This window comes from Pipra filicauda, unplaced genomic scaffold (assembly GCF_003945595.2).
Source record: "Pipra filicauda isolate LSUMZ 115617 unplaced genomic scaffold, ASM394559v2 scaffold17_size4572894_pilon, whole genome shotgun sequence".
Classification (NCBI taxonomy): domain Eukaryota; kingdom Metazoa; phylum Chordata; class Aves; order Passeriformes; family Pipridae; genus Pipra; species Pipra filicauda.
The window spans coordinates 2,885,851-2,909,569 of NW_024104287.1; positions in this window are offsets into that span (position 1 = coordinate 2,885,851).

Here is a 23,719-nt window from a genome sequence, read left to right on the forward strand (position 1 = left end):
GCTACCAGAGAAGCCGAGGTGCTACAGAAGACAGGAAATTTTGATGTGAGATTAAGTGAAATTTTGATGTGTTATTAGCACAGTATATCACACATAACAGAGGAAGACAGAAGACAAGCCAAAAGGAGGAAGACTGATTTATAATCTAAGCAAAAAACCCTGGCTGTTTTCACCAAGTCTGTAGTCCCAAGAGTTCTGCTCATGGTGGATGTTAGATGATATCCATAGCAGGAAACTGCTGGGGTGCTGCTCAACCAGGAGAAGCCAGGCACCAAATAAACCAGATCTCCTGAAAGCAACATGAGCCCTAGGTAACCACAAGACGCTATAAATACATCTTTGTGACTGTCCATTCTCATTCATTTAGGATCAAAATGGGATCTTTAATTGTATGGTAAGACCTGGCAGAATGGAAACCCTCAAAGCAGAAAATGTGTCAACCCCCTCTACCTGAGCAGAGATACGTAGCAACATTTGAAGGGAACACACCCTCGCTCTTGTCCGGGGAATGCCGTGCCCAGCACAATCTTAAGCTCGCTCTGTATCAGATAGTCCAGCTGCTACATGAGCCAGGCTCCATTTCAACACAAGAACAGCTTTTCTGGAAAGGACAAATTGCCTTGATTTAAACACTGTTGTTTGCAGGTGCAATAAGCTTTATGTTGAAAGCATTTAATGCTAAAATTACAGCGAATATTCAGGGCACTACTGTGAATTATGGCAAAATAATATTTGATACATCACAAAAATAAATCCATACGTGGATGCTTTCCTTTTTTTTTTTTAATAAGTTAAAGATTTTAGATGCTTCAAATCTTAAGTATATAATCTATGTGCATATTCCCAAACAATACCTTTCTGTATGTAGTCATATACATATGTACATACATAAACTTCATATGTAGAAAGACATTAGGAGCTATATATTTACTTACGTTAATACATCTGATATGGCATTTATATCTGCATGAAATTTCCATCTATTATTGAGCTAAACTCACACATCAAATCTCATTGTTCTGTATTTGTACAGAAGCAAATGGAAAAAAGAGGCAGAAAGTGACTGTAAATAAAAACTCTCTATTTGTGTGGTAAAGGGATTACATTGCTTAAGCAGGAAAAGGTACTTTTTTAAAAAATATAAACAAGGTAGATCTTGAAAGAAGTGTTTATATTACAGCTAAATAATGTTTTCCAAAGTGAATTTCAATTCCAAGTGCCCATTATTAGATTTGATTGGCTGCTACATGAGAAATCACCATGATCAATCTTTTAGTTAATCTCAATCGTCCTTCAAGCATTGCAGTGACGTGGCTGGCACATGCTAGCTGTTGCAGGTGCTTCATTAAGTAGTTAATCGGCAAGAGCTGTAGGGGTAATTCAACATTTTCTGAAGAGATCGAAGAGCACTTTAGGGTAAAACATGTGAAACAGGAGGCTAGGCCCAAAAGAGTTAACTAAGAAATTTGGGCCTGCTAACAAGCTACCAACATCCAAAACAATCTGTGCTTGTTCTGTTCTACTTACTGGACCAAAGCTTAAGAGAATAGTACAAGAACATGTAATAGGCCTAGAGGTGATAAATTAGAAATGCAGTAGGACAAGGTAGACATTTGAATAGAAGAAATAGGCCAGGAGCCAGGGCTTTTTCCAAGCTTCAGTGAGCGGGTCAAGAACAATGGAAAAGAAGGAAGGTCAAGCTGAGGAAGATGAGTTTAAGCCCCCAGACCCACCAAAATTGAGGGCCAAGAGAAGCACTGCCCCAAGCCCCGCCTGAGCTCCACCTATACTCCGCCTATTATTAATATGCATAGATAGATGTTGTAATCACTTGAATATGCATTTAATCACATCTGAAGATTGTATAAAAATGCTGATTTTGTGTGAAGCCTTTGAGCAAGTTTGTCCAGCGCAGGCTGGCTTGCTCCCAACGTTGAATAAACAAATACCTTGCTGCTTAAAGATAAAAAAGTCTCTGAGCAGTTTCTTGGACCGATTTTTCGGATTCACATGCCCCTCCACTGATATCTTTCTGGGTTGTTGTGATTAAGCATAATTAGGCTTCACCATTTCTTTTCCAAATAATAATAATAATAATAATAATAATAATAATAATAATAATCAGAGGCTTCTGAATGCCAGAGGGTATCTGGCACATCAAACCCATACTTTAACAGTAGACGAATGGGTTTTATAGCCTGGACCAGTGGAATTTAGCGAGAGTGTTCTGGTCGTGTATTAGAGAGAATTTTCTGTACTGAAAGCCTCAGAGTGAATACAATCTGTGTAAATAGTTCAGTGGTAGGATGTCAAAGCAAACACTGATTTACTGAGCAAACTAAAAGTAGCCATGCTGTAATATTCTTGGCTCAGATCAAATGCTCATCTAGGGGAGAATCCCTTTATTAACAGGAGCATAAACCTTTAGCATCTAGAGAGCATTTGGACAGTTATGCCTGCAAAAAGCATAACTAAGAGCTACCAGAGACACTGCAATCTTCCAGCAAGGCACATATGTACAACGGTCTGAGTGGTACTAACAGCTCCACCAGTTACCCTCTTCTCTCTTCTTGCTCAAGTTGTCAGTGAGGCTGGTCAACCAGCTATCAGACCATGAAACAGCACATAGTTTCAAAAAAACCCCTGATTTCTTGGAACATACTCATCTAGGTACAAGCCTGTGTTTCAGAAACACATTTCAAACCATAAGATGTGTATTGCCACTATGTGCTATCCACTAGACAGAGGCAGTCACTGGACTACTTAATGTCATAACTAATATTCCAGGAATGATGTCTAAGAGCTCTGTTCTTGGACCACCCTCTGGTCAATGTGTAAAAGAATGACCTGAGTCCTCATAAACCATTAGTGTCACACCCTTGTTTCCAAGCCTCATGTGTATTTCTGTAATGACTCAGCGAAGCGAACACTGAGTTTTTTCAGTTATCTTAGTGTGAAGGATAAAAGCGATACTTTGTGCTCTAAACCAAGAAGCTTTTGGTCTTGACAAGTCATTTCATTAGACTGGTACCCACCTGACTCTCAGAACATTCAAAAATGAGACCTCTCTGAAGAGACACTGAAACAAATCCAGTGTTTCTATTTGTCAAAGCTTTCAGTCAAAATTAATTATATGCCAAAGATGTCACGCTGGCCAAGTTGAGCAGCACTCAAGGGCTGCTGCAGATAGCAACACTGGTGTATGCATTAGCAGCCATGCAGAAAGAGGACAGCATTCAGCCCTCTTGGAACATGCAGCTAGTGGAAAAATTCAGTGCTGGTCAGTCACTTCTGTGCTTTCCTGCTAAATCAACCTGCTGCCATCATTACTGATGCTCTCTTCACCCCTTTCCCTCCACAGAAAGAACAGCCTGATACACAGATTTATTAAATAAACAAAAAATACTGGTCAGGGCACTGGGGTGCATTGCTGAGAAAAGGAGGAGGAAGAGTTCACTGTAACATACTGATCAATGAGGCTGGAGGCTGTTGAGAGAAACACATGAGCAATAAAATACTTATTACCAAAGCATGAAGGAGAATAGGATCTTGTGCTGTAAATCTTTCAATAAGGTGAACTGTAAAGAAAAAAAGCTACGAAGTTGAAACTTTGGCTTTGACACATATACTCTTCTTCAGACTGAAAATATTCTTCATGGTACTTCATGATTCTTATAGTGATGTCCACATTACAAATACACACCAGGATCCTCTTTCAAGTGCATATTGTACAAGTGCAAAAATCCCAAAAAGCTCAGCTCTTACAATATTCAGATCTATAAGGGCCTCAGAGCTGATACAGAATTGAGCCATATATGTAAATGTATGCTGGGACCATAGATGTTGTTAAGCCATGCAAGGGTTTAAAATTACAGTACAGCAGAGAGGCTACACAGGGCTGCTTATATACAAGCAAGGTAGTGTCACTTAAAGAACGTATATTGCGTGTAGAACTACCCAAGTATATATCGGTACATCTTTGTATGTAGATCATCCTGCTTTCCAGAAGGCTTTTTTCTCATTACTGTCCTCAGAACTTGCACAGCTTAATTTTTCCAAAGGAAGAAACTATGTCTTTTTGTGCTATAACAATTTGAGTACAAGCACAGATTTGCTATCAGTGGTGTAATGTTCATGATTTTGTACCAGCACTTCCATTTCTAGGTATAAAAGCAGAGATGCAAATAGGAGTGCTTGCAAGAAAGAGGATCAGACCTGCTACACTTTTGCTCCAGAGTGAGCTGCTCACATAGTGCAATGGGATTCTCCTGTAGAATTTCCTCCTGTACTTACAAAGCACTTATGCCTTTGAAAAGTAATTGTATGCAGGAATATGTTCTGTGAATCTTTCAGAAAAGTAATCTAGCATGGTTGGCCTGAACTTGGTCTGGATTCCCAAAACATATTCTCATTCTCATAGTCATTTGAAAGTATAATTTCAAATAAATAAAACTTATAAATTAATCAAGAAAAATAATTATCTAATTTGTTTAAAACCCAAAAACCCAAACATGCAAAACCCCCTAAAACAAACAAGCAAACAAACATAAAATCCAAAAAAACCCCAACCCCCCCCCCAAAAAACCCAAACCCAAAACCAACAAACCCCTCCCAAAAAAACAACAAAAAAACCCCAAAACAACCAACTAAACCAACAAACAGACTTAACGGAAGAGAACAAAACCAATTCTGAAGATGGACAGGTTTCAATAAAAATGTCTTTAGGAGAACTTGCACAACTTTCACGGAGCACTGTGGAAGAACATGGTCCCAGCCTCAGTCTTTTCCTTAGGTGGATTTCCTTTTCAGTCAAATTGCAAGACTATGGGAGACAATAACACAGGAAAACTGATGTCTGTTCATGTATACTGCTTTATTGCTTTTGAAAGTGCAGGTCATCAATTTCAGCTGGACTTTGCGGATGCTTAAAACTAAGTATACACTTAAGTGTTTGGAGATTCAGGTCCTTAGCATACAACTGCCTGCTCTCTGTATGTGAAAAGAACATAAATCCCTTACAGGAAGTCTGAAAACACCTGCTCAGTAGCAGAATATGATAAACATCTTGACCATAATAAATTTTGTTCATGTAGGTGATCTATGAACATACAAATGACCAGGCTGCTGATCTAACCAAATTCTTCTAATTTCGTGAGGTTTTCAGAGTATAAACCCCTCTTTCCTCCAAGATATTTGAGATGTCTTTAACTTGAACACTGAACTTTTAATTAAAGCTTGAAGGATCCTCTATTATCCAAATACTAGATTGCGAAAGAGTTTTCATATTTTCTGTGTACTTTAAGCAGTCTTTGAAGCTTCCCATATATTTTTCAAGCAGAGATGCTCTCCCTTTTGACAGAATTATGGAGAATATATTTTTCCTTATCTTCTTTTACTACTTTTTCTCCTCCTACCATTTTGAGAATATACTCCAAGCTTGCTGATGTATAACTCTGATTTCAGTTCACATGAACATTATTTTCTATGTTACAGAAGGTGTGCACAGCTTTATTTACAGTGAAATATTTCTGGAATCAAATTAAATTAATACTAGATGGAAAGTGCAGTAAGTTGATCTTGTCCATTCAAAGTATTGTAATAGTACAGTGGTACAGTGTAGATGCAGTTTTATTGGTGTCTTTTACTGCCAAAGTGTGCTCTCAACTTGAGCAATTAACAGGTTTGCACTAATCAAACTGCATTCAGCTTTTGTTTCACTCTCCCCAGCCTCTGATTTTGTCCCACACAAAGCCCCCTGAGAGAAAAACAATACAGGAGGTGGTACGAAGAGGACTGATGAATTGAACATGTTGCCTCTAAGGGGAAGCTTTGAAAACAAGTTTACTACTGAAGCTAGGACAGAAAAGCATAAAACTTGATGCAATAATCACAGGGTAAAATTCAATAGCCTGTACCACCTGAGAGGTCAGGCCCAATGATCGTAGTGCCTTATAAGTATGAAAACTGAGAGCTGCTTTAAGATTCGTGGACAGGTCAATAAAATTTATAGTGCTTATGAAGTGCTCCTTGAAGACATAAAATTAAGTCTCTGTAGCTCCTTGCTCATTTCTGCCCTTCGTAATTTCTTGTCTAATCCCCTATCCTTCTGCTTGCGGGTTTATTACCATGCCTGTTGATCACGCTTCCGTCTGTGTTCAAGATGTCCTTCACCCTGCTCAGCTCCCTTACCCATTTGTTTACTCCCACATCACCCTATGTAACATCAGACATGAATCTTGCCATTCAGCTCTTCTGTACATATACACTCCCTACATTTCATCACTCTCAACCTCCTCTTTATTTTCTGCCTCAAGGGAAACACATCTGAGCAAAGACCTCTGGAGGACTGGCAGGGAAGGATTGACAGGGACTCTGTCATACAGCCACTGGATGCCAACACATTGCAAACTTGGCTTAAATAGCTTCTGTATCCTTGCTCTTATGATTGATCTCTTGGCTCTTAGCTAGGTTAACAGTTGGACTTGATGATCTTAAAGGTCCTTTCCAACGTAAACAATTCTATGATTCTATGATTCTGAAATTAATTTGACAAAAGAAGTTTGATATATTGGCAATTTTGAAAGGAAACCAGAATTTTGGGACCACTAAACTGGAGGGATTTCTAAGGTCATCAAACTGGCATCCCATGTGGGGGAAACAAACTACAAAAACATGGTAAATCCAAAACACTCCATGCTACCTTTGCCACCCATACATGATAGTGGTCACAAAACACTTTGCTGACATAGGGCAAACCAAACACTTACAGCACAGGAGACCAAAATCTGCAACACTATAAACAAAATTAAGGTAGAGCACAGGACCATAGTTTCTTACTACATCTGAGGAATGCATCAGGTGAAAACTTCTCACACAGACTGTCCTCAAATACGTGTTATTTCAGTATGGAAAACAATGGTGTTATTTTCATGAATCAGGGGGTTCAGAGATGTGTTTCACAGTCTTCCTCCAATCTCACAAAGCCACAGCGGAGAGGCAATCTCATGGGGAACATTCTGATGGCAGCACAGTTCAGAGACTTCTCACAGAAAAAGCCAGGATTGCTTTGGATCTGACCATACAAAGGATCACCTATTCTGCTGAATAAGTAAGATCTAGGTCAGAGGAGCTTAATTTAAAGGGGCGTCCCATTTGCCATGCCTAGGAACTGGATGCTCCACTGCCCCCTGTGACATTGAAAATTTCCCCCAGTGTATTTTAGCTCAGAGAGGACCTGAACAGGAACTGAAGCATGCCAGTGGATCACTCTGATCAATCCTGAGTGACAGACTGTAGTTGAAAGCCATCACTTATTTATTTAATTTTAACCACTTGCTTGTGATAAGATTTTTCAAGGTTACAGATAGAAACTGCATCAAATTACTGTATAATATGGCGTTTCAAATACCTTTTCCATGGCTATATATGCCTGGCCCACTCCTCCGGTAAGTATTGAAGTGAGAGAATTAGTTCTCCAGTTGACAAAAAAAACCTGTAACATTTGTCTTTAATGGAAACCAATTCCCTTTCCTCTGGTTCCCCTCCCCTCAGTTTGGGAGAAAGTGCAATACACTCTTGTCAAAAATATTTCACTTTGTTGAAAATAGAAACCTCTCCTCTATGGATAAATGTATTTTTTTCCTTTAAAAGTTAGAAATGAACTTAAGAGAAATATTATTCAGATAACAAAACCTGAAATATTTCAAGGTTTTCCGAAATTCTTATCAACCTTATCCCCCCTTGGCTGAAATTATTTGACCCAATTCATAAATGCTTTTGGCTAACAAGAACAAGATATCACTGACAGGGAAAAAAAAGACATAAAGAAAAGAAGTTTTATTTGAATGTTTCCACATTTCTAGCCAGAGGCAAAGCTGCCAGTGTGTTCACTGGAAGGAAAGCTGGGTTCCTGTGTCCTCTAACTCTCCTCCAAGGTTAGCAATTCATACTCATTTTTCCTCTTATGCTGGGGAACAAAGTGCTTAATTTCACTGGGGGTTTTTGTTGGTTTGGTTTTTTTTCTCCCCACACTAATTGCAGAGGTAGACAATTTAAAAGACACATGTTTAAAATCCATTAAAAGCTTTCCTAATATAAGTATATTGGGTAGGGATGCTGAGAATTCACGAACTAGCAAACAGATAAATATCTGGACAGTGCCATGCACTTCCACATATTGCACTAGGGCTAAGAAAAGGGTTACAGAAAGAAAGGAAGGGGATAAACCTGCTGAAGGTAGCATTTGCATGAATTTAGGGAGTAAGCTGCTGTAAGCAGTATCAGAATGTTCAAAATAATGACATTAAAAGAAGGAGATAAAAATGGACAAGAAACTTCAACATTTCATTTGGAAAACATAAGGAACTACTCTTTTTGTATCTGATTCTTTATTTTGATACCCCTGCTTTGTGGAGCTTGAGCATGGAAAGACAGGGACCTAAATCACAGACATTTCTAGGGGAAAATATAAATGGGGTAAGAAAGTCCTGCCTTAAAGGGGCAATTAGGCTCCAGCTGATCAGGGCAACACTTTATCTTCACATTCAGTAGATAGAGGAGGGTCAGAAAGGAGAGTTATCCTTATCTGGATAAGAACTCTTGCTAGAAAGGACTGGTAAGCTCCTGCAAGCTGGGTGCTTTGAAGGCTGCTAGAAGGAGGTACCAGTTGCTAAAAATGATGCATGTCCAAACATAGATGTCCAGGTTCCTCTGAGTGTCATTTACCTCTAATAAGAATATATGGGTTGCACTTTCCCTCCATTACATCTCAACTGCACGAAACTCCTACGTGTTCTGTGACTACAAATCCAAAAGTGATTAAAATTTCCTGTGGGAAATTACAAATGCCTTTCATTTACGGAAATTCATAACTTTTGTTTAGAAATTATCATTTTGATTTGTACCTTTAATAGAATGGAATACTGTAAATGGATTTACATATTAGATTATAATTATGAAGGTAAAATTAATTACATTTAATACCATCAGTGTAGGCACTTAATGAAGGAAGTAGAAATTCAAATTTGTCACTTGGAACTCAGTAATTTGTTTTAAAATAGGAGCTGTACCTGGAAGTGTTCAGTTGGGTGCAACTGCATTTTGATCATCTGGCTCATTAGTTTCTGTGCCATTGTCCTGGATTTCTGAAGCACAGCTTGTTGGAAAGTTCAGAGGTTCTAGCTCTGCCACAACCATCTTCCTCCTCTATTTAGCTGCTACTCACTCATTGTAACTGCCAGATTTTCCTGTACCTAAAAAGCTAGTCCTAAAAACCTTACATACATAATACTTTATACATTTCTGACAAAAGGAAGGGATCTTCACAACACAAAGAACTTTGAAATCTATCTCCAGCTGAATAAGTAATGGGAGCTCAATCCATTAACAATCCAGCCATATAAATCTTGGCTAGCGCATATACTGGATTTAGCTTTTGTTTTATTATTGTAACTGAAAAACTGCAATAGAATCCCCTGTGAGAAGTAAAAAATTAGGTAGGATAAGTCCTTCAGAAAATTCAGTTGCCTAGTTCTCCCCCAGAAGCAAACTTCTATGACAGTTTTTAAAGCTTCTGAAAAACAGTTAGTTGCAGTGATTGAAGCTGAAGTGAGATTCACATCCATTTTCTAATGCCTTAAAAATAACAACAGGAATAATGGCCCTTACACAATAGAATTGTAAAAAATTAGAGGTTTCACCAAAAGAGTTATTGAGATGAGAAAATTATAGCTGCACGTTTGCACATCTGCACCTTGACAATCATATCCATGAGAATGTTGTAATTGCCATGAATTATGCAAAATGCTAATTAAGAACTCTAATTCACTAATCATCTCACAGGGTCATAACTAGAGCTGAATTTTATTAAGGACACACAATTCTGTGAAATGAATTTCTGCACTATACATCTCTCTCCAAAGGAAAGAAGGGAGGGCATGCAGTCTTTGTGATTTGGTTGGAAAGGAGGGATTCAAGAGGAAACTGTCTGGACAGCCCAGACACTGGCATTCTTTATGACTTATGATGAACATTTTGTTCCCCAGTTTCCCTCTGTATAAGATCAAGAGACTACCTTCCTACCCTCCCTAGGAATGTGTAGGGCTTAGAGTGCTCATGTTTATAATATCACCTATGTAATGCTGCATAACTCTTTGGAAAGCTACCTGAAGTTGCTGATATCTGTGTTAAAAAATAAATCAAAGAAGGATTTGCTGCTCATCTGCAACTGATATTTCTCAAAAAAGTCTGAGGCAGAGAAAAAAAAAAGGCAGCAACAATCTTGCAGCCAGGAGAGAAAGAAGAAACACCTTGCAATTCAGGTAACTACTTTTCTGATGAACAGGGATCATCACACAGAAAGACTACTCTAATTTGATATGCTATATTTGCAAAATGTTACTGACCCAGAGATGACAGAGGTAACCTTCAGAGAGTCTCCTGAGGCAATGTTTAACAATATAAAACTACACGACTGCATCAGCTTAAGGAAATTGCACCCATGTGGATGGGCACAGTCAGGAAAATCTTCAGAGGAAAATGCAACAATTCTAAAAAAAAAAAAAAAAAAAAAAAAAAAAAAAAAAAAAAAAAAAAAAAAAAAAAAAAAAAAAAAAAAAAAAAAAAAATACCCATTCCCATTAAAATTGCTGGGGGTGTAAGCTTTCAGATCCATTAGCTGGTGCTAAAGATCTCAGTTACAGAGGCTGGATATCACATCTTGGAAATACACAGGCAGGCAGGCAGGTGATAGATACAGACACAGAAAATAAAATCAACTACCCTTTCCCGTCCTTGTGCTATTGAGTGTCTCAGCTATCCTGCAGTTACACATTGAGCACACGTGCTGAGAAGTATGGGACTGCTAATGCAATTATATCAGTGTCTGTCTGCACCAATCTTTCTCTGAGAGACAAATCTTTCTCTGCAGCACTGATCAAGGCTTCCAAACATACATTTGACCTAACAAGAAATTCACACCGAAGTGTTTTGGCAGACTACAGAAATACACTTCAGATTAAAGATGGCATAAAGTATATGCTGTAAAGCAAGCTGCTTTATGTCATCCATCTAGTGGATGAAGCAGATGTGGAGGTCTATGTTTGCTGAGAGAACACGTCAGCACTGTTGCACCAATAACAGGAACTGACATCAACTTCAGAGCTACTAGGTGAGATTTCCAAATTGGTGACAGTCAAACATTAATTGCCCTCTTTTTGAAGTCTGTCTGCTTCCATACCTCATGTTCTAAAATATGGAAAAATTACAGTCAGAATGCAGCAGGAAGAAAAAGTCTCAGAACTGGTCGCAATTCTATCGTCCAAGAGTGTGTTGGCATCAAGGGAGACCCAGCTGGATCATGTATGAGTACCTCTCATCCTGGAGCTAGGCAGGGCCCCAGGAGACAAGCAGAATGTAAGCACAGCACCTAGGGATGCCTCCACAGAGTCTTCTTTCACTAATGAGGGGGACATAGTGGTGAAGAGGATGTCAGAAAGGAAAATGAGGACACCAGGAAAAAATGTGAATGCATATAGGCCACTCTTGCTATTTTCTATGTGTAGCCAGAAGCATGAACAGAAAGCTGGAAGACAGGTTGAGGTAACACTAGGGCTTCCTGCCACACATCCCTCTGGAGCACCTCATCCGTGCCTGCAGAGTGCCTGCTGGGGAAGACCAGGCGAGAGCCAGAAGTGCTTGCAGGGGAATGTTTCCTCGCTAAGACTACTACCAGACAACTACTAGTGCTCACTAGTTACAGCTTGGCAAATCATTCCTGAGAATTAGAGACTCACAGAAACACGTTGCTCTTTGCTAACACAAAATGGGTTATGTGGTTATAGGCCAAATTCTGACCTGATGTAAAGGAAAGTCCACTAATAATAGATGATCTAGCTTGATATTTTCTGGGATGAATGCATCTATTTTTTCCCAATCGGCAAAGAGAAAGGAAATATCTAATAAAGCACAAAAAATAACCCAATTAGGAAAAAAAAAGAGCTATTTTTTTATTTTTATATTTTCTAATTTATATCTCTAATTTAAATAAATTAAATTCAATTAAACTAATTGCAAAATGTGATCAAATCCAAAGAGCAGTCTTGCAGCATCTACTAGCAAAACAGATAGAGGATATTCCACAAAGAGGGCAGAACAAGAAATTTTTCCTTAAACTGACTGCTCTGGTATTTCTGTCAATTAACAGAAAGACAGTCAGGAACTCTATGCTGGCAGCACTGCAAATACAGCCTAGACCATTTTGCAAGTCTGCTGACTTGGTTAAAATCGTTAGTCCTGACTTCTGTGCTGACAGGTGTGGACAGGTGAGCTTGCGAGTCCTAATATGGGATTGACAACCAAGAAATACAAGAGCCACTGTATGGATCTGCAATGGACCTGCTGTGGTAGTCAGAGGAAAGTCATTTAATCAGGCTGTGAATTTGGCATATCATCTGCAATTTTTTTTCCCCACTCCTGCTCTCTAGTTTGTTGAGCTACAAGAAGCGTGACTGACAAGCTCCCACTGTGTGTCTGTATTCCACCTAACACAGTCTTCAACCTAGGAAAAAGCCTCTAGGATAGCAGGAGCCCCTCAAATGATAAAAACTCATTTATCTTTCTTTTACATCAAAAACATGAGCATTTGGCATTCTTGGAAAGGTATCATGACTGTCAGTTGTTACGTACTTCCACTGTGTATTCAGTTTAATATTATGACTAATGTCAGTCATACAAGGAGTGTGGATATATGATAACACATAAGAGAGAGAAATTGCGTAGATGTAAACTGGAAAATGAGCAGCTTGGGTTAGAGACAGGGAATGACCTAAAAAAATCTTTAAGATATGTGGTATGGCAATAGCTGAATATGGCTCTCCACGAGCTTGAAGATGGGGCTGGATTACTTGTCTTGCTTAAAACAAAGACTCGCTTGGACTTTCCTCACCTCTGTCATGAGTCCCACAGGCAGCCCTAGCCCAATGGCCTGTACACACCAATAATTCAGTGATGGGAGGGTTGAACACAAAATCTACCTGGTAAAGCACAGAGATTCTCCTCATTCTCCTCAAAACAACACACAGCAGCTTAATTTTTTAAAAGTGATGTCAGCACAAAAAAGGGCTGGAAAAAGGGTTTCTCTCTACAGTGGAGACATGCCTGTTGACCCTTAGTGTGACCACAAATATCTTCAGGTGCACATCAATTGGAGAAACAGTGCCCTGATCCTGCAAGCACGGGAAGGGCAATGCTGAGCCAAGTCTTCCCCTGCCGGGAAAATGCAATATTAAAAGTGTTTCGTTCCTGCACCATTTGCAGTGGATCTGAATGAAGGAAGCAATCAGTTTGTTCTTTAGGAGAAATAATCACAAAGCAGCAAATGGCTAGAAGTCAATATTTATTAAACTGCAAGCCAGTTGTATTTTACGAGCGCCAAAAGTGAGAACATTATTATAAGATCTGATAAATCAAAGCACTGAGAGTAAACACACTGTGTAAGCTACAATTATATGCCTCTGCGAGATCAATAATTCAAGAGGTTTCATCCACATTATGCATGATGGCCTATGGGAAGCTGGCCTCTGGAGAGTGCTTGCTTGGACTGAGAACAGATGCAGGGGCTTTTGAAGAATTCTTGTCTCCAAATTTCAAACAGTTGACTATCAGACTTTCAGAGATGCAGGAGCAATACAATTATCTGTAGTGGGTGGGAGGGCAGTTATTTCTCCTCTGCTAATACCAAGTGCAGTGGGCTCTACAGGAATGGTGCACACATGCACACCCACAAGCTTTTTAGGGAGCGCTTACCTCCTGAGGGAATGCTGTGCAGTTAGGATCTGCCTGGTGCTAATTAAAAGACGATATGTTAAGGACCACCCTTCTGTACTGAAGTGCTCTCCCCAACAAAAGGAGCTGAGGAGAAATGCTCCCTTCACTCTTGCCATGGACTACTCTCAGCACAGCATCAGACTGATCAATGTAAACTTTAAGCAAACAAGCATGCTGGTTTCTCTGTCACTCAATACATGCAGACTCAGTGTATTAGCATGGAGCAGAGGGGGAAAGGGAAGAACTGCCCTGTTTTCTTTTCTGGGTAACACCATCTGCACAGGCAATGGCACTCCAAGATAACTCTGGCAAGCCAGCCCTACAGAGGACCACAGTGAGCTGCAGCAGAGAACCAAAATCATGATGAACCATCAGAGAGATTGCTCCTCGGGTCTCCTGCTTCTCTATGAAACTCTCACGTCTCATGTCAGCAGCAAAAATCCCAGGATTTTGTTTTAAAGAGGTAATTCTGATGTCCATCTGTTGATGTAAATACCCCTATAAAGTCCCACAGATTGCTCTCTTGCATTGTGTATAATCAATATCATTCCTTCTTGCCCTCCCAGGGACAGCAGTTATATTCTTCTGAATAATGCTCTCAAACACAAAGACTGCTTGACCTTTACCACATATCTAGGGCCTGTTTATTTATTTCTTAGCCTTCTTGTTCAGGAGGGTACCTGCCTTGCTGTGACTCACTTACAGTCTGCTGGAGTAGCCTGCATGCTGAGTCTACTGATTAGCCAAAGATTCATTTATCAGCAGATAAGGTTATGAGGTTGTCTTAGCTACACTCACCAGCAACCTGCTTCGTACTGATTTCATTTGCAGTAATAGTACCATAAAGTAAACGGTCTTGCCTTTGTTATTTGCTTTAAAGTAATCAATGCAGTGTGCAACTCATTCACTCTCAGACTTAATCAAATTAACTATATTTGTTCCCCACTTATTGCTATGGATTTCAGTCCTAATTAAGCTCCTAATCCATGAAGTTGTTTTCTTCCTGGGACACTATGGGAAAGGTTTTTCCCATCTCCTCCCCCCTCTCTCTCACACAGGGTTATGTCACTTGGAAAGCTGTTTCCTTAAAGAAGATGCAGTTACTTCTGCTATCAAGTTGCCAAAATTCAATGCCATTGAGCTTCTAATTAAAAATCTAAATAATTTGAAAAGGCTAAATAAATAACTCCAGAAGGGTAGTCAGTTAGTTGAGCTCATCAGAAATATGTTGGCATATGCCAACACGGAATCTCATTTTCTAAGGATGGCAGGTTTTAGGCAAATTTCAACAATATGTTTATGAAGCCAGATTGCTTCACGAGGCAGTAATTCTCTCTAGTTGGGAATACTGTGCTTTCCTAGAGAAGCTGGAGGCATACTCTCTTGGTTTGGTCTAGTAATCCTCCACTAAAACTTCTGAACTTTTCATCCTACTTAATTGTATTTGACAGAAAGATGGACATCTTAAAGATAGCCTTTTCATGCAGTTGTTGGAAACAGCTGGACAGAGAGGTGAGAGACCCAAGTTAGTGCTCAAAGAGTAAGAAGCTGTATACGTATGAGTTTAACCACATCTTTAGAAGACAACAGAGAAGCTGCAGGGGACAGAGTTGCAAAAGTCAGAAGGTTCCACCACTCTCTGCCATATTCATTGCTGCTTTCAGCACATCAATAATCTGCTTCTTTCTGAGCCCTCTAGTCTGCGAGGGGTCTACTCTCGCAGTGGTACTACCTGTAGCCTCAGCCCCGCGAGGAACTGGGCTCCTCTGCCAAGGGCTGAAAGCTTTCACTCTTGCTGAAGTTGCACTTAACACTTTATTCCCAAAACAGTCAAAACAGAGTTTCATACTTTAAAACCTGAGTATTTATTTTTTTTCTGTGTTTTGCTGGATCAAAGGATTTAATTCACCATGACTTATTTGGGTAATTTTGGTGAACTGATATAAGCCTGTTTTATGTAGGAAGGATTTTCTCTGAAAGAAATTAAGCTTGTTTAAGGTTGAACACAAGTTTAAGATCATAGTTTCATAGAATGGTTTGGGTTGGAAAGGACCTCTAAAGATCATCTAGTCCAACCCTCTTGCAAGTTTAAGCTTGTGCTTGAGAGTTTAAGCTTGTGCTTAAGAGCAGTAATTAATCTTTGAAACAATGACAACTGCTATTAATACAGTCATGAAACAACTCAAGGAGATCAACAGCACTATTTGTTGTGAACAACAGCTTCTTTTGAAAAATCCTAGCCCTCAGCACCTCACAAAACCACATCATTTCAAATCTGCCCAAGTAAAAGCAAATATCATTATTTTTCAGGTTTATTTCTCAGTTATTCAGTTAAGTGTAACCATTATCAACCATGTCTTGGCACTTAGCCTAAGAAAAGTATATTTCTTTAAATAAAAACTGCAAAATGAAGTGAATAGCAACTAGGGATTATTATTTTTTTTAATCAGGGATTTTTTTTCCCCCTAGCTATGCTTTTGAAAGGCAGAGTAACAGCACTGCAGAGACATTATTCAATGTCACTTGTGAAGATTCCTCTTGAAAATATTTAGATATTATGCCTCCTCCCCAGGAAGTCCCAGCTACTATATATTATGTGTTTCTATATCAGCCAAAATCTTATGTACCTGTTCCAGCCAATGCAAATGCTGAGTACACCTGCAGTCAATGAAGCATCAAAAATGCAAGTAAGAACTTGGGTAGTCATGCTGCTTGGAGGCTTTTCTGCTCACAATTTAAGTAGGATTAAAATATAATGGGCTGTTGCTCTCAAAACTCAAGCATACAAATACGTATCTACATGCTTTCACTTTTATGAGAACTGTAGAGCTGATGAAAGGAACTCCAGCATGCCCTCACTGGAAATGTCTGGTTAAGCACACATCCAAAAGCTTTCCTATATAATGATCACAATGCATAAAGCTGGCCAAGTGGAGAATATTAGGACGAGGATATTTGATTCAACAACCTCATTTGCCATAAATGTAACTGCAGTTGTGATTCCCCAGAGGTAGCAGCATTTCAGACAGGCATCCATGATTTCTACATAGAAATGTACTTGTCAAATGCATCAGCCAGAACCACATTGCTGTCACAGCTCAGCCACCATTATTACTTCCTATTCTGATTGTGGGTGAACACCATATGCAGTGTATGCATACATATGGACAATGCTGCCTTCTAGCTCGCAGCTACCATCCTGCCTGCAGAGCAAAGGGACTGATCCTGATTGATTTTAAGCACTTCTAAGTATTCGTACGAAACGTCACTATCTCAAGTCTACTGTTTTAAAACTTGCATGCTTTAAATTAAGCCATTAAATCCGTACTTAGTGCATAAGTGTCCTGAATTCCTGAATAGCTCTTAAATCAAATATTATGCAGATCAAATCAATCATTTTAAGTCATTTTTTAAAGTCTCAGCAGGTGACTTTGCAGGGGAACCTGTGGAGCCACTGAGTTTGAATTGTCATTGGAAGACCTGTCCTTCTCTCAAAAGCTGCCAGGTTTAAGGGCAATCCTACCTCAATGAGTCTAGGGAAAACAATGCTGTTTTGTCCCAGCTGCAAAGCTACTCTACCCCAGACAGCAGAGCACTCCCCACATACCCCATACAGCCTTCATTTCTGCCAGATACAGAATCTCTGCTACTTTTCAATGAACTTCCTAGAGGAAGAGTTATTATGTCTTCCTCTTTGCCCTAATCATCACACACAACCTGACAGTATTTCACAGTGGTGCAAGAATGAAATGGAGCATATTCCTGTGAAGTGCTCCATTAAGCAACAGCAGAAAATTAACAGGTACCACAAAGCAATCAGCAGTGTCTCACTGTCTCCTCTTTACTAGAAAAAAACAAGGTTTGAAGGGAAAAAGAGGAGAGGAATCACAAAGCAGGTACAATAACTGCAGAAATCATCAGACAAAGGAGAAATGGCAGGGAATTCTTCAGACTTCATACAAAACCAAGCAGTGGGATTGCAAATCATGTTAGAAAAGACAAGAAATAGATTTTGTATGTTGAAGCAAAAAATCTGAATCCCTCACTCTTTTACCCCAACCTGTGTTTATCTCTCCAGCACAGTAGCTTTCCTGCTGTGACTTTAAGCTTCTTTCTGAACAAGATCACGGTTTCATAGAATGGTTTGAGTTGGAAAGGACCTCTAAAGATCATCTAGTCCAACTCTCTTGCAATGAGTAGGGACATCTTCAGCTAAATCAGGTTGCTCAGTCTGTGAGTGTCCACACCATTCTTGTGTTGGGGGCCTCAGAGCTGAATGGAGTCTCACCAGAGCAGAGGAGCAGAACCTCCTCCCTTGACCTGCTGGCCACACTGGTTTTGAAGTAGCCCAGGATACAATTGGCCTTGTGGGCTGCAAGTACACATTGCTGGCTCATGTCCAGGATTGCAAACCCCAGCGCCTCCAAGTCATTTTCAGCAGGGCTGTTCTCAATCCCTTCATCCTGCAGCCTTTATTGGTACAGAAGTTTGCCTCAACCCAGGTGCAGCAACTTGCACATGGCCTTGTTGAACCTCACTAGGTTCCCATGGGCCCACTTCTAGAGCTTGTCCAGGTCCCCCTGTATGACATCCCAATGTGTAAAGATCCTGTCTCTGTTAGCCTGTTCCAGCAAGGCTTGTGGTGCCAACACTCACCTACTTGCAATGGGCCTGCAACCACCAAGGGCATGGTAATCTCCACCAGCTCCTTAAGCTCACCCCCCCTGCTCCTTGTGGTTGTTAGGGCATCAGAAGGAATGGGGATCAGGAGCATGATAGGGACAGCTCTGAACTGAAACTGCTGCTACCCCTGCTGAGCATCTGTACACACACAATCACATGGACTCCATGTCTCCCTGCACTTTTTTCTTCCTTTTTCATATCTGTCAGCTAAACCAAAAATCCAAATGCAAAATGTAGCACTTGGGAAAATTATGTGGGTTTGTGGTACTCCCTGGAGGGCTCTGGGTCTGTGAAGCAATGAATGGATTATAATGAGTCATAAATATAGTACTTTCATCAGTGACAGGATCCTATTCTGCTATTCACATAATGTAAAGGCAAACTGCCCATTTTCTCCAGACCAGTAACCTGAAATCTCAAAGAGGGAAAGAAAAATAAAGAGAAGCATCTCTAGGCACAAATTAAGCAGACAAATATGCAAGACAACATATTTAGCAGCAGTTTTTGGAACTTTGAACAAGAAAAATAGGTGCAATTGTCTTTTAATTATTTTGAAATATAATACCAGAACATCTAGATCAGAACAAAAGCACCATATTCAGGAGAGGAAATGAGGATGCAGTTGTACTTATGATCACTCTTCATTTTTGTGACCCCTTTGAATCTCTTTGTTGTAAGGCACATCCTAAAACACTACTGCAGGTTTTACGAATTAGAGTTATTTACAAAAATTACTGTCCATCCAGAAGAGGTGAGCCTTTCTTCCTCCATATGAGTCACCTCTCATTACATTTTGCTGAGCCCTGGCTTACCTGCTCAGCCTCAACATTCCCACTGCCTATTTGCCTGCTTCTGCCAATAATATCAACTCTTATGACTTTGACATCATGCTTAATATAGAGATCTTTTGTATCCAAGCTGGTAAGTAACCAGCTTCCAGACTGTCTGTTGCACTCTGGATCTGAGAAAAACTGTCAGTCATCTTTTTTTTAAAGCAGCATTTGGATAAACCAGATGGACTATTCCTTTTCTGAAATCACACCCTCTGGGTGGATCCATTTCACATAGCAAGTTTATATGGGTTAAATTGAATGACAGAAGACAGATTGCTGATTTCCAGTAATTACAAGGGCCATCTTCCTGGGCTTTTCTGCTTAAACGAGGAACGCACTTTTCATATTTCAGTCTGGTAAAAGTCCTGCCATCGTTGCCCCGTTTCATCATGATCCTAGTGATAACCCCCTCAATAACCCTGCACCACACTGATGTCAAAAGCAAATAAAGAGCAGGATATCACATGCCTGCATTTGAAATATAAGCACAAAGACATTCTGAGTCAGTTCAGTGCCTGTATAAGAGGGACAGAGCACAGTGATTTAGGGACTTCAAGGGAAGAGGGTGTAAGTAAAGACGTGCGGATGACAGCAAGGTCTAACTTTCCTGAGCTTTGGAAGATTCAGTACTATAGCATGCACCTATTAAATTATTAAAATAAGAACAAAGGATGCGGGACAAACATATATTGAGTCAGTGTAGTTTGTCTGCACTCTAAGAGCACTAATAAGCACACAGCTCAAGTAGAGTGCTGAGCAGAGGTGTGAATGCCAACATGTTTCCGGGGCTGAGAAAAAAAAGATTCTTTCTTGATGTTCTTCCCAGCTGTTGCTAAGAAGTTTTGCTGGTTTTTTTCCCCTGCATTTGCCAAGAGACCTGTCTAGAAAATTTGCATATGTATATTACCCACTTAAAATGGAAGAGAAATCATGGCTCAAGTGAGATGGTTCTCTGGTACTGACATAACTAAAAGAAAGGAAGTGGCATCAATAAAAAGAAGTAGCTGAGGTTTTCCAAAGTAGGTGGTTACAGTTGTTTGTTTTCTCTTTAATGGAGACTGCTCAAAGAAGTGTTGAAAATCAGGCTACTTAGTTTGGTATTTCAATCCAAATAGGACTTCAAGACATACTCAACTAAGAAAAAAAGAACCATGAATATTCCCATATGCTTTGTACCTCAGAATTTCCCCCCACACCTTGCAGTGTCCATTTTCATATAAAATCTTTACACTCACGTTAGAGTAGCAAAACCAGAATTTATTTTCAACTGTCAGTATTCTTTTTAATTTTGACTTTCATTTCCAGTAAAGTTTCCATTTCCAAAGTAACTTAAGACTTTTCCTCCTTCCTTCCACAATTTCCACTTCATTTTTCATTTTTTTGGTACATGTTTGTTTGTAATTTTAGACTGCAATTCCAACAGCAACTCCCTGCCTCCTTGCAAGGGCTTTCAAAAAACCTGAAAGATTTAGGCATCCAAATTCCCAGGCATATAACTTGTTAAAGCATCGCTGAAAGTCCCAGCCCATATGGAAAGCAAAAACAGTTTTCCAGAAGCACATTTATGACCTATCAGAAGGCCAGTTTTCCATGATTTGCAGCCATCAGTGGCTCCCAGTACTGTAACTAACTCCACATGTGAGCAGTCCCATCGACTCCAAGAGAACTGCTCATAGTTTGAAGTTAAGTTAACAATAATTAAGCAGATCGTACAGAGCATTTGCTCTCTTTCCATCTCGGAGAGATACTATTAAGAAGGTCAATACTTTTATTCCCATTGTACAGATGAGGAAATGGAGGTGACAGGGCTGGGCCAACCTGAATGGCAGAGGCAGGATAAATACCATAACGAATAAAGGCTACTGGTTATTACCCTTCTTGCAAAGTGCTTTATTACTAAAGTCTCATAAGAAAACGTATGAAATAGAATCCATTTCCCTGTTCTCCCTCTTTCACAAGCACTGATTCCAGCTAATCATCATTCATCCTTCGTGCCATCATATGAAAGTTAACTACAGAGAGAATAAAAAGAGTATTTATACAGCTAAGGAAGGATTTACATAGTTGGTTCCTTAGGAGCTTTTACCACGTACTGGATCAAAAATCAATTTTTAAAAAATTGTCTAAATAAATACATATTTGCCTTACAGACTTTAATAGCTCATTCGGAGCCCTGATGGTGCAGTGAGTAAACAAACTTCACTCTTTGATATTACTACAGGAATTTTCTGACTCATCCACAGGTGTGCAGGACCACTCACCTCAATCACCGTTACTCTAGAGTTCCCACTGCAGAGGCTTTGCTTCTCATACCAGATGGACCACTGGCAGGAGGAGATGCTATGTCTTATGACGATCTCAGACCTGTCTGGAATACCCTGCCATTTGCCATGTCTTTCCCAGCCCTTAGCAAGTCAAAAATCACATGCTGGTTTTCACTTTAAATAACTGGTATGCATTGCAGCTGTAGCACTGTAACACATAGCTTGCTCCCTACTTCATGTATCCTTATCTGGGACAACTAAGCACCTAATCAGTCTTTTTATCAGCAGCGGAGGGTTCTTGCTGCCTGCCCTACAAGTTTGTCTGATCATTAGAATACAACTTTCTCTAGCAGAAGAGCTATATTTATCTTAGATCTAACTCATCTTCCACTTCAACATGACAGTAGTTAGTTTAATGTTAAAAATGATGTTGTTTCAGACCTTCATGCTTCTGGGCACTGAAATAGAGTAGGCAGAGCTGTGAATATGTAATCTTGGCATGACTTCTGCTTTCCATTTCCTTTACTGGCCACCAGTGGGATATTACAACAAATATATTTCTGGCAGAACCAATTCTGTAAGAGATTTCTATCTCCATTTGCTTAATTATTTTTTGGCTTGGACTTTTAGCCAATTATCTTTAAATTAATTGTGAGAGGAGGGGAAGATTTCTTTGGGTCTTTTGGTCTCAAAAATATTGCAAATACTTTTTTTTTAATTCTGTCTCCACAGACACATCCAGAGTGTCCATGGGACAATGTATGAAAGTTACCCACAAATTTCTCAGATTTTGATGTCTCATGACATGTCAATGTCATCATTCTGCTCTCGTTTCCATGCCAGAGTCAAGAATTTTTGTTGCTTAAGCAAAGCACTGGCTTTCTTTTAAAGCCCATATCAGATACATATCCCAGACGGATCAGAGAGAAAATAACCTGTGTGCACTTTCTGCTGGTTCAGGTCCCAACATGATATTCAGTACTCTGCAGTCAGTGTTATTAATTCGTGTGACCCGGTTTTGGGGTTTTAACTACACTACTCATGACCCTGAGCTGCTCCCTACAGCAATTCCCTCATGATTTTTATTTAAAACAAAAAATAAATTGAGTCACTTTCAACTTTCAAGCCTTTTGCTTGTCTGGGGTGGCAAAAGCGCTCCTTGCTGTTGGTTTGTTCTCTTCCGTAGATTTTTCCATGGATAACTGTCTCATACCTGATAGTCTCCAATGCTCCACAACTACCGATTGTTAAATACTGCTGGCAGAGAACCTGGCACACAATTTTATGCACCTATGTAATGTGTGTGTAAAAATGACAACAAAAATTGATTTAGCTATTACGACAGCCAGAGCATTGCCTTTTCTCTTTTTGTAGTCTGTTGACTACAGATGGTGCTGGAAAACCCAAATGAAGGGCTCGTACAATCTAAAACAGGAGGCATGTATTTAACATTTACAGCGAGAAATGCAAACACTAAATGAAAATAAATAGGATTTCCTGTAGGACCCTTCTCTTTTGTTGCCCAGTGAGTATTTTCTAACTAAAATGTTATTTTTAGTATTGCGTCTGTGTGATACAACAAGCCTTACACAAATTGCTGTGGAAAGTCTGTGGAAATGTACATTTAGGTTATATGCGGTTACAAAACTGGTGTTTGGGGAACCATCTCATAAAAATGTAGTTTGCACCCTTGGGACCTAGTTTATAGGGGGATCCAAGTAGCATTTTATCCGATTAGAGTTAAGTTTCTGCTATGATTTTTAAGCTTACTATGTTGGCTTTAGTATCTCTGACTATAGGTTTTTCACTTCCTGCACTAGGTAATGTTTAGAAATGTAGCTTTCTTTCTATAAAACATTTGAAATAGCTTGAAAAGACATAATAAACTATTAGATTACAACATTTCATAAACACTAGCAATCTCTTATACAAGAAAATATACAAAGGTTGATCTAGAAAACAAAAAATATTCTAAAACATCACACAAAATTATTTCATAAGATCTTACTTTCATGTTTTACCACACATTTTCCTCAACTTATGGCTAATTTCACTTATCAGATATTATTTTTCTCCCACAGGGATTACTTTTCTTTTCTACTTTTTTCTCCAAAG